The sequence below is a fragment of the Varroa jacobsoni genome, unplaced genomic scaffold (genome assembly GCF_002532875.2).
Source record: "Varroa jacobsoni isolate VJ856 unplaced genomic scaffold, vjacob_1.0 scaffold_711, whole genome shotgun sequence".
In the NCBI taxonomy this organism is placed as follows: Eukaryota; Metazoa; Arthropoda; class Arachnida; order Mesostigmata; family Varroidae; genus Varroa; species Varroa jacobsoni.
The window spans coordinates 87147-97549 of record NW_019213613.1 but is presented as its reverse complement, the minus strand read 5'-3'; the positions used below and the strand labels follow the sequence as shown (position 1 = coordinate 97549).

The following is a 10403-nucleotide window of genomic DNA, read 5'->3' as shown; positions in this document are numbered from 1 at the left end:
GAAAAGCAAATATATTATATTGATGCAAGCGAACTAGAACAACGATCCGAAATCCTTCTCCGATCCTGTTCGGGGGCAACGGGTGGCAATATCTCCGGCTGTGTGTTCTTTAAACTGTTCGAAAGACTAATGATCGGCTACTGCTATATGCTTATTGTTATACGTTTTTTTTTGCAATTAAAATTTCACCCTTCCTAAATGAAACCATAAGTAGATTTTGGCCGTTCTCTGAAACCTCGTTAGTTACGAAGTATGCCTAGCGTTGAACGAAAGCCATTAAGTGATGTTCGTCCTTGCGTAACGCCGGCCAGCCTTCTAAATAGTAGCAGTAGTAGTAATATGACAGCCTAACTCTGCCTCTCTAATCATTGTTGCAAAAACGAACCACGAGTTGTTCGATAAAAAGTTGATGGACTGAACTTATGAGGTCCTTTTTGAAAATCCAGAACCTGGTACATTCGATCACGTTAACTTATCCCGTAAGCACGCAATTGTTTGTCATCTTTTTTCAAAACTTGATATTTTACGCATGACGCATTATATTGTAGAAGTATACCCGCAGACGAATTCTGGTACTTGATTCCTACCGATAATTTTTGAATGGCTTTTGAACATGTTTCAGTCGGAAAGGGAAGCGTTTTGCTGTCACGGTAACGGCACGCAATTATTTTTCTTACAAAGCAATAAAGATAACTTTGCATAAAACTTTAAATAATCCAGAAAAAGGTTTTGTTTGTTTTTAAACGAAATAAAAAATGGCCTAACGATGAACATCAGGTCATAGTAATACTGTTAAGACCTGAAATGCCACTACCCGATCTAGCATCTGCTATCCTTCTGTCCTGAAATCATTTATTAGACACTGTGTTTTTTTTGTCTCTCGCCGTTGCGTTCTAGGTCACCTAGTTTTCTATGAACCGTCCATCCTTCATACAATGCCTGTGTCATCGTGGTATGTGTTTTTTGTGTGAGCAGTAAGTATGTGGACGTGTTTCACTGGTGTTAATTTCTAATCCGGTCCTTAATCTGGCAAAACAAGAAGGTGAAAATAGACAAGCGATTATGTCCAGTACTAAACAACGTGCCTGATACATAATGGCAGGATTAATTTAGACATATTAGGATGTTCTGCCATTATATGGGCCATATAAGCCGGAAATGTTTACCACTCGCCCTTTCATCTTGGGTCGCCCAGCTAAACAAGTACGATGAATCAGCGACCAAGAAAATTAGCAAAATTAAAATCCACGTATTTTTACCTATCCTTCTCGATACTCATCCCACTCTATCGACACAGGTTACAGTTAGGGAGAGACTAAAGGGGAAGTGGTAATTAAAAATCATTTAATCGGGACTTTTACGAATTAAATCGAATTGTTCAAATCTCCGCTAGTCGACAAGGAAGTCGGATTACATAGTGGTGACTGAAGGTCGAACCTTTGTCAAGCGTGTAAAAAATCATATTGCTACCCAGTCGAGTGTAACGCGTTAGCAAGCGCTGGCGACAACGTTCGTCTCTGTTTAACATACTTTCCGTATGAAGGTTCACGTAACCCAATGATTGAAGTTTCGCTCACCGAACCCTCTCTCATCGTCGTCGACGACTTTTTTTTACATAGCTAAATTTCCATTTTGATTTTATATTCCAAACATTTCGTAGCGAAGAGCTAGTTAGAGAGGCAATGAGATAAATGCAGTGAGTGAAGATGGGATCGAAGTAACGGAAATAGCTTCATTTGTATATTCAACATCTGTGAAGCTGATGCGGGAACTCGACTAAAGTTTGCATAATCAAACGATCGAATGACTAATTTTACAATTGTAATGAACCGATAGAAGTGCGTACAAAAAGTGAGCCAAGTAACTATCTGTAAAATGGTAAGGAGCGAAAATGTTCCAGAGGTCAGAGTAAACCGTTTGCTGTAGTTTGAGATTTCTGGAAAATACGATGTTTTTGCAAAAAAAAAAAATGAAAAAAATACTTCATACTGCCAATTAAATGATCTGTTGTTATGTGATCAACAATAAAGCCACGGATGGCTGAACACGTTCTTATGTTTATAAGTAATGGTCGAGTATCAATGAAAGAAAGCGATCGAGACGATGAGGAGCTAAGGCACGGATTTGAGGTACCGCTTCTTCGAACGCTACATATATCGGCGAAGTTCACAAGATGTTGCATGGACGGTCGTTATATGAGTTCTGCATGTTGCATTGTTGACATGACACGTTCGTTCAAACCAAATGCTCTAATAAAGGTACACAAACTGCTCAGGCATCAATGCGCCAGTGTCGAAATAGACTGATAAGTGAACTATATTGCCAATGATTAGCAGAGAACAGTCTGTCCTATAATATAAATCTGGCAAAACTTTTTCAAATTACAAAAATGGACGATCAATAACCGATAGCAATATGTAGGAATCGGCAACGTTTATCTGCAACATCGTATTAGCCTTAATAGTCATTTACTGAGGAGTCATAGTTTCGACAACGTGTAGCATATAACATAATTGTCCACAGAACGATCCAGCGAAATTCCTCTGATCCTTATTGACTCTGTGCTCTACAATACGAGTAATACGAGTGCGCAATACGAGTAATCTTCGATTTTTCAACGATTTTGGTGAGAGCGAAGCTGTTGGAGGACTCCCAACAGCTGCCGATTCCCGTATACCGCGTGAACGTTTTCCCTGCTAGCCTCTAAAAGCCAAATCATTACGGGGCTGTGTCACTTGTTAACTAATGAGTAGCGCTCCGTTGCGTACACACACAATTCTGGCACAAACGGTCGTGTTGTGCTGAATTCGGTATCAGCTACGAACTATTTTTAATATGTCAAATCTGGGTTATGACGGCTGGTGGACAGAATACGAACGACTTAGTCACGATAAATTGAAGCAGTTGAAACGGCGTATTATCGTTGCCGCTTTGATCCTCATTCTACGCTGACATTTTGTATAGGTTTGAGATGCTTGGCTCAATAAAAAGAAGACGAAGGAGTAAACTCTTCGCAGCGAACGAAGAAATTTAGATTTCAATTGATTATCCTACGCTATCTTCGTATACGTTACCTCGGTGTTTCGATTCTCATGTCCGATATCGCTGTTAGGCATTTCATACGACGCCCGTCTGTGACTGGGTTCGAATCTAGAGCACTGTGTATCCTTCAGGAAGCACGGAAATACGCTTTCTACGAAGCTGTCATAGAGATATCGCTGTTAATCGTCCTAGTAACCTTCTTTATTAGGCCATATTTCAACGAGCACAATTCAAATCGACCAGCAGGTTTCTGTGAAAATGTTTTATTGGTAATAAGTTGACAGCATAGGCGCTGTTGTGCACGCAACGACTTGGCGCAATCTATAACGATTATATTTCAGCAGATCGCGTTTCTACAGTATCGCATATTTAGGAATATAATCTGTCACAAATTACAGCAGACGTGTCCTTTCTACAACGTTATTACACTGCGAGTACTGATGTCAGCGACTACCATCGTGCTAACTTCTTTACGTTTATTACGTCGCATTTATACGTTCCAGAAAATGAAGGAAGTAGTGCTTCGAATGGGACACTATGTATCTGACGATCTGATGCCACATAGGGCCCAGTCGTTGGCGGCAAATGTCTGTTGATCCTGATGGCTCTACGTTTTGGCTCCTGATGAATCGTCTAACTGTCGCATGATCGATCTGATATATAGTAGTTAATGTGAATTATAAAGATCAGTAAGCTCACTTTCTCCATCCCTTCTCTTTTGATTAATATCCTGTTTTTCGTTGATTGCGCAGGCCGGCACGACCACGCTCACGTGTAGGGTGTCACATATATGTATACATATCTAAGGACGACGCCTATATTAACATCGACTGGGCAAACGGTTGCCCTTGGTAATGAAGTTTCTGTAGTTGACGCCGATTCTGTCCGATACCAGTCGGCGGCCGCACTGTAACTTCTAGTTCCTTCTGAGTGCTCAGAAGCAATCGCTTTAACGCATGTCATAGGAACGTACATCTGATGACGCGCGCAGGAAATGTTTCAGCTCGTCATAGCATACAGCGGACCTAAATGATCTCGGTGATCTAAATGGGTCGTTGCTGTAAATACTGTGCTTTCTGAAGAAAGTAATATTGACAGGCCCATGATGCTCATTCTTCAGAAGGATAATTTATCTGAAAAGAGTTTTGTAATATAGCTATATACGATAGTAGACAAATCCTTCGAAGTAAAAAACGGGTTTTGAGTGGCATTAGTTAGTCACATGTCCTACTTGTTGAACTGATTCTACCTCAAGGTTACAGAACTGGATCGGTCCAGTACATCGTCACCCATTACATCTATCCGCATCTTTCCACCTTGGGACATCCGAAGTGAGAGCCAGATACATATAACGATAGAATCGGTGCTACAGAAACGTTTTCTGATCGTTGTATTTTGTTACTATGCTGAATCCGTCAAGCTACAACTAACATCAATCAACAGTACCCTTGTCATTGAAACTCTTCCCGCTAATGCTTCGACCGCTAGTGGCGACAGTGCGCCGTGTACGGCGCTACGGATAGCGACGCTGACGCCAAAACAAACCCCAGTAATGGTTATGAGTGCTTACCACGGCTGCTCTGCGCTCGCTCTTCCCTGCTACAACAGGCGAGCGTTTGTGAGTGAGTGCGTGCGTGCGTGCGTGCGTGCGCTGTTCTTCGCCGAGACAGAAAGGAGAAAGCGGTAACGAACGGGGTAGAAAAAACTGCCTGACTCCCGAGCGAACTATCTAGGGACGTATCGAAGACGAGTCTGGACGGATGAACGAGTCTGGCAATGTATCCCAATTGGCTTGAAGTTCGATGATTTGACAACTAGTGAGCCCGTCCATCGACAATGATAGGAGTTCACAGTCTGGGATCGCAGTGGTGAAAAAAGCACGTCAGGAATTGTCGAACACAACATTAGCGTACGCCGCTGCGACGGCAAGTGGAAAAAAAATTTCCAAGTTAGATGAAATAGGTAAGTAACGTCTGATTTAAAGACGAACCTAATTTTGAACGTAGGCTATCTACACTAAACATTAGCTTTAATATTTATACAGTAATAGATAAAATGAAGAATAAGCTGTACCGCAATCTGTAGAGTAAATAACGCCATTGTTTCATCATTATCACCCTGGCGAGGTGGAATGATAAATAAATAAATAAAGTTACGTTTCGCTATGTATTTTTAAGCGATGTAAACTGCTATAATTATGTAGTAATGTTGCCTTTACGTGTGAATGTACCCACTTACGGACTCGAACCAGGAATTTAATTTGTTTTGTCCGAATTGACGAACTTCTCACGTGCGTCCAGCCATTTCAGCCGGACAATAGGACAACAGATTGAAACTTTAGGTTCTGCGTATTTCTTTCACCTGATTGGCTACGTACCTTCTATAAAAGGTTCTGGTATCGCTTGTATCATGCCTAACCTAAAACACGCGTCGAAAACTACTTTCCACATAATTTACGTTTCCTCTTCGTAGACACTTTTGTCGGGGGGTTGACAAAACGCTTAACACTAGTTATGATATTCAAATTCATGGCGTCGTTTCCAATGTTTTACTTATTATGACCCCGATACTCTATGCAGTATGCAGAGGGCATCACGAATCAAGCACACGCGATAAGGCATTGTTTCTTTCAAAGGTGACCGAATTTAGGACCTATGTGCAGGATTTATGGCTTGCCAATAAAAATGTACATATGTAAAAACTGAAAGCAAGCATCGCGTTGACCATGGCTAGCCGAACGCCAACTGGACAATTCGAATTATATGCTTGCGTGAACACGCATCTATTCATATTATACAAAGATGTAATCACACGTTTGGGATAGTTATTCCATTGGTGCAGAGTGGAAAAAGGATGTTTTGACCCTGATTTTAAACGATTAAAGCCGGCGCACATTACTGTATGCAACTTGTTTAGCTCGTTTGAGGGTATCATGCCAATTGTATATAACTGATGTAAGTTTTCTGTTTCGTAAAACCATTTGTGTCCCGGCCGACTGATGTACGCGAGTCGCAGCTAGGAGTTTTATATAAGATAGCACCGCGCCAGTATTTGAGCCTGAACTTATTTTCAAGCTAATATTATTTATAAGTTACTTATAACAAAGCAAAGGAGTGTTCAAGGGTAATTTCACGAGGTACATTTTTTCAGTGCAGTATATTGATGCCGAAAGAAGCAGTAACGATAAGTTTTTCCTTGCCATCATTCCTTCCTGATAGGCTCCAGTTATCAATAAATTTCTCAGACCTATATAGTTTCCCATCATGCAGTATCTCGTCTTTCGTCTCGTGCACTGCGTGATCCTATATTGCACGCTGTTAAAACGTGATTTCATATTTTAGTCCTTGTTCGTTTTACTAGACGTAGTCCGTCCACTATCTGTCACGTCATTTTATAGAACAACCCTCCAACTCCACTCCAGTTGTCCCCATACCCTGCACAAACTTTACGTTTTCCGTTTTTAGCGCCTTTCTAACGCAAACGGTCAGCATCGAACTATATGTTAGATGTCCTATGCTCGATCATGCTGGATCTTGGCTTGAACCTGCTCAGTCCCATTTTGCTCTTCTTCTAGTTCTGCTATTGCTGCTACCGCTGGTGACGCAAAGGGAGGAGACTGCGGGGAACCTAGGGGGCACTGAAGTACAAGTGGTTCACGATGAAGAAACTGCTATCTCGGCTTTTCGCGCTGGCGTACTGCCAGCAGCAACTTTCAGTGCCACCTCTTCCCTTGTCCTAGTCCTTTGGGACGCTTTTAAGCCTTACAAGTCCTTGCTCCTTTCCTTCTGTGTAGCGTGTATCTGGGACATGCGCTTAGCAATTCTCTTATTGGGGAGTCTCTATCTTACCTGGAAACGTACCTACCCGCAAGGAGCGCCCCATTTGTCCGCTTGTTTCAAATGGGTCGCTGCCAATGTCTGCCTCACGTTATGCCCCTAGGGTTGTTCCCAGTGAGAAATACTGAACGAGGGAAGGAAAAGGGTGGGAGCTTAGACACATAGAGAGCTAAACTAGGCAAAAGCTGTTTCGTAGTCATAAAAAGCAGTTGTGCACGTAGAGTTCATCCGGCCGACTGAAGCTAGATTGGCGCGAAGTAGCATTAGGTATAACCTCTTGCCCGCAAAACGTTCAATGGACACTGTAACTGAAGACGAAATCGCTGTTTGACGTATGGAAACCAACAGCGGTCTGCTCACATGACGGAAGTGGAATATATATATATATATATATATATACGATTCTTAAATCTAACAATACATGCAAATATCACTATAAATGCTGTACATCGTCTGTATTTTTGTATCTGTAGCCTGTGTAAGATAGGCGAGTTAATAGCCCTCGATTAAGAAACGTCCATATGAAACGAAAATATATAGAGCTCATAGATATGATTAGAAAAATACTCAATCGAATTAGGGCGTTTATAATTAGTTTATTATGTTATAACCTTGAGATTCAGTTGACACATATAAGTGTCAGATTGGCTTTCGAATTGAAAATTATAATGGAAATATGCACAGTTAAAACTTTAATGGGATTCACAATTTCACATAATGTTTATTATAATACGTAAAAATTTTGCGTACGGCAACGCATATACTATAACCGCAAACGAATAATAATATTTCAGCTTGTCAATCCTATTATCTGTTTTCCATTATGACTTAATATCTGATGGAAATGATGATACAGTAGATTAGTGGAGAGAAAAGAGACAGACAGGCAAATAGGCATGACCCAGTATATTGCATTTCTTAACTTTTTTTTTGTCACTAAATGATGTCACCAATGATAACTTGACACTGCGTTTTGGACATAAATGTGCAATAAATTTAAGCAGTACTGGACCTTGTACAATACGTGCCTTTCGTCCTCGACTGACCCTTAGAACGCCCGAGAGCGCCTGACGATTTCAAACCATGGTCGTAGATAAACACTTTTTAACGAAGACGATCTCCTAGAAGAGCTTTCGCGTGGATTTTAAGATTTAAATACGCAACCTACGCTTAAGCAACTCATGGCATCAGCCTCTCTCTATTACCTCAGCCATCATCGGGACAACTTTTATAATATAATAGAGTTTAGCTGGTTCGCTAACACAAAACAGCTCTTCTGAGAGTCTTGTTTGTTAAGACTTCAAGTGCTATTTCATACTTGGTACATCGCAAACTCGTAATAATAACGTCAATATATCGTATAAACGTCATATGTATGTTTTTCAATCGGGGTCACGCCTATCTCACGGTATACAGATATAAAAATACGGACTAAGTACACCATTTATAGTGATATTTGCGTGTGTATATAGTACACCCTTAGTCGGGTCTGACCACTGTCAAATGCCATAGAATAATCTGGAATGAGTGATTGGCCTAGGTGCAGCGTATTTAATATCCCAGTGTTAAGCCAGTATTGAGCTGCTATCGTTAGGCAATCATATCCTGGGGTTCGATTGGTACTGCCGAAGTACTGTCAATTGAAATCACAGCTTTATAACTGTGAATTATCATACGAAACCACAAAATGATGTACCGCCTATTTTACCATTCAGTTGCTACTTGTTTCCTCTAATCTGTCTTTACATACACACCCTCGTCTACTCGTGCACCTGTACAGTTGCTGTTTAGTATCACTGATATGTCGTCATCCAGCCAGATTTCGAGCCATTTTTCTTCCGTTGTCCCTTTAAAGCTACCCACCGTACGTTAGAAGTACGTAACTGCAGTAGGTTATAAAGTTACAATAACAACATGTCGGCCAAATAAGTACATTCGGACTTGATACCTGAGTGCTTCAAAGCGCAATAGAAAACTTACGAATCCTTACGTCCGGTTTTATTGCCCTAAGCCTTGTTTCGGGCGACTAGCGCCGGACACTAAATGTGTCTGTATAGGACCAGTTTTGAATTTAGACTACTTCGTGTAACCGTCCGACCGTTCCATTGTCAGAACGATTAATGGCTGGTAGCAAACTGTGGCACAGACGTACCAGAGATAGAATGATAAGAGCAAGGAATATTTATGGAAGAGAACAAACCATTAATGAGATTCTTTTGTCTGATTTTTTGTTTTTTCCTCTGTTCGAGGTTATGTTGGAATCAGTCTTGAACCTAAGCTCCAATATACAAGGTCCCGGGTTTATTGAGTGAACGTCCCAAGGAATCAGGCGAACATCTTAACAGCAGGATCTAATCGTGACAAAGCAGTTGCTCTAAACAAAGCTTGTTTTAATTCGTGGCATCCAGAGGGGCATTTTACTAACAATTTTTATACTTAATATTGGACATGTATACTTAAATTTCTAACGCTATGTGCTAGAGTTGACAAATCAATGTTTCTTGGTCTTTTATGTTTCAGTCATAAAAACTCGTTGACCCAAAAATGAGGTTTTGATTGTAGTCTTTCATTGGCCCAAACCCAGCTGCCGAAAATTATATATAAATATATATATATATATATAGGACACCACATCCTCTTATGTTTCTGGTGATTCTTATATATGCTATTGTACAACTATTGAGTGAGGTTTTTTTTTTGATAGTAGTGCGAAATAATTCGTCCAAATGTGAACTAACAATTAATGAGAGCAAGCGTTTTACAGTGCACACCCATGATTGTATCTGTTTCGATTAGAAAATCATGTTTTTCATTTGAAATATTGACGATCGGGATACTAAGTGGAAAAATAAATGTTCAGCCTATACTTTATATAAATAGTTTTATTGGCGATGATGATCATTGAGGATCTGAACGTCCAGGAATCTCTAGGACGAAGAAGTTCAAGCATTCAGGCTAGACTATAAATCCTTCTTATACTCAACAGAAACTCAATAATCAATTAAGAGTGTTAAAAACATCTATGGAATCAAGAATTAATGGTCCTTTATAAAAAGGATACAGAAGGCAAGGAAGTAGGTTTCTCATGAACAATAATGACACGGTATTCTCCTACAGTTGTTTTACTACTATGCTTCAAAAGTAAGCATCTTCTGTATCAATCTGCTACTATCAACGAGAAGCGGTCCTTTGCCTTGTTTAATTATAATTGTAAAGTATAATGAGCTGACGGCATTCAGCCCGCTGAATCTTGTGATATGTAGCCTATTCTTGAAAAGAAGGCTTTTTCAAGTGTTAAATTAAATATAAAATAAATGTTCTATTTTAGGTTTCTAAAACTATGTAGAATGTTATAAAGGTCAACTAATCAAAGAAAACGACTCGATTGAAGAGAAAAGGCCTTTTTCCGGACAGGGACGTCGTGAGCTGATTTTGTTATATCCTGTCACAACTCTCGTTCTTTGCAGGCTTAAAAACGCAAAAAAAAATTGTCTTCTCTCATACGGTTGTTCCGCGAAACCCGGC

The 10403-nt window shown here is 40.3% G+C and overlaps 1 protein-coding gene across 1 annotated transcript in view; it reads left to right on the top strand.

The window, feature by feature from the left end:
• The first annotated feature begins 4743 nt into the window (after positions 1-4743).
• The window catches only part of LOC111262878 (lipase 3), a 31788-nt gene continuing 26128 nt past the window's right edge, over positions 4744-10403 (top strand). The window contains exon 1 of the mRNA XM_022837479.2: positions 4744-5004. The gene's annotated coding sequence lies outside the window, so the exon portion shown is untranslated. The remainder of the gene's footprint in view (positions 5005-10403) is intronic.